Raw genomic sequence first — 2,500 nt, 5'->3', positions numbered from 1 at the left:
GACAGAGAGATGAACACGGATGAACGGCGATCCCTACGTGCTTCTAACAATGGTCAACAGTAGTAGAGACAGAGAGATGAACACGGATGAACGGCGATCCCTACGTGCTTCTAACAATGGTCAACAGTAGTAGAGACAGAGAGATGAACACGGATGAACGGCGATCCCTACGTGCTTCTAACAATGGTCAACAGTAGTAGAGACAGAGAGATGAACACGGATGAACGGCGATCCCTACGTGCTTCTAACAATGGTCAACAGTAGTAGAGACAGAGAGATGAACACGGATGAACGGCGATCCCTACGTGCTTCTAACAATGGTCAACAGTAGTAGAGACAGAGAGATGAACACGGATGAACGGCGATCCCTACGTGCTTCTAACAATGGTCAACAGTAGTAGAGACAGAGAGATGAACACGGATGAACGGCGATCCCTACGTGCTTCTAACAATGGTCAACAGTAGTAGAGACAGAGAGATGAACACGGATGAACGGCGATCCCTACGTGCTTCTAACAATGGTCAACAGTAGTAGAGACAGAGAGATGAACACGGATGAACGGCGATCCCTACGTGCTTCTAACAATGGTCAACAGTAGTAGAGACAGAGAGATGAACACGGATGAACGGCGATCCCTACGTGCTTCTAACAATGGTCAACAGTAGTAGAGACAGAGAGATGAACACGGATGAACGGCGATCCCTACGTGCTTCTAACAATGGTCAACAGTAGTAGAGACAGAGAGATGAACACGGATGAACGGCGATCCCTACGTGCTTCTAACAATGGTCAACAGTAGTAGAGACAGAGAGATGAACACGGATGAACGGCGATCCCTACGTGCTTCTAACAATGGTCAACAGTAGTAGAGACAGAGAGATGAACACGGATGAACGGCGATCCCTACGTGCTTCTAACAATGGTCAACAGTAGTAGAGACAGAGAGATGAACACGGATGAACGGCGATCCCTACGTGCTTCTAACAATGGTCAACAGTAGTAGAGACAGAGAGATGAACACGGATGAACGGCGATCCCTACGTGCTTCTAACAATGGTCAACAGTAGTAGAGACAGAGAGATGAACACGGATGAACGGCGATCCCTACGTGCTTCTAACAATGGTCAACAGTAGTAGAGACAGAGAGATGAACACGGATGAACGGCGATCCCTACGTGCTTCTAACAATGGTCAACAGTAGTAGAGACAGAGAGATGAACACGGATGAACGGCGATCCCTACGTGCTTCTAACAATGGTCAACAGTAGTAGAGACAGAGAGATGAACACGGATGAACGGCGATCCCTACGTGCTTCTAACAATGGTCAACAGTAGTAGAGACAGAGAGATGAACACGGATGAACGGCGATCCCTAAGTGCTTCTAACAATGGTCAACAGTAGTAGAGACAGAGAGATGAACACGGATGAACGGCGATCCCTACGTGCTTCTAACAATGGTCAACAGTAGTAGAGACAGAGAGATGAACACGGATGAACGGCGATCCCTACGTGCTTCTAACAATGGTCAACAGTAGTAGAGACAGAGAGATGAACACGGATGAACGGCGATCCCTACGTGCTTCTAACAATGGTCAACAGTAGTAGAGACAGAGAGATGAACACGGATGAACGGCGATCCCTACGTGCTTCTAACAATGGTCAACAGTAGTAGAGACAGAGAGATGAACACGGATGAACGGCGATCCCTACGTGCTTCTAACAATGGTCAACAGTAGTAGAGACAGAGAGATGAACACGGATGAACGGCGATCCCTACGTGCTTCTAACAATGGTCAACAGTAGTAGAGACAGAGAGATGAACACGGATGAACGGCGATCCCTACGTGCTTCTAACAATGGTCAACAGTAGTAGAGACAGAGAGATGAACACGGATGAACGGCGATCCCTACGTGCTTCTAACAATGGTCAACAGTAGTAGAGACAGAGAGATGAACACGGATGAACGGCGATCCCTACGTGCTTCTAACAATGGTCAACAGTAGTAGAGACAGAGAGATGAACACGGATGAACGGCGATCCCTACGTGCTTCTAACAATGGTCAACAGTAGTAGAGACAGAGAGATGAACACGGATGAACGGCGATCCCTACGTGCTTCTAACTCCTGAGTACAGCGGGCAAATCTTCGGTTGTATCACAAATGGAGCCCTATTCCCTATATAGTGCATATTCTGGACCAGTACCCATAGGGCTCTGGTCAACAGTATAGGGAATAGGGCTCTGGTCAACAGTAGTGTTCTATATAGGGAATAGGGCTCTGGTCAACAGTAGTGTTCTATATAGGGAATAGGGCCCTGTATATAGGGAATAGGGCCCTGGTCAACAGTAGTGTTCTATATAGGGAATAGGGCCCTGGTCAACAGTAGTGTTCTATATAGGGAATAGGGCTCCGGTCAACAGTAGTGTTCTATATAGGGAATAGGGCCCTGGTCAACAGTAGTGTTCTATATAGGGAATAGGGCTCTGGTCAACAGTAG

This window comes from Oncorhynchus masou, unplaced genomic scaffold (assembly GCF_036934945.1).
Source record: "Oncorhynchus masou masou isolate Uvic2021 unplaced genomic scaffold, UVic_Omas_1.1 unplaced_scaffold_1746, whole genome shotgun sequence".
In the NCBI taxonomy this organism is placed as follows: Eukaryota; Metazoa; Chordata; class Actinopteri; order Salmoniformes; family Salmonidae; genus Oncorhynchus; species Oncorhynchus masou.
This window is presented reverse-complemented; position numbering follows the sequence as displayed.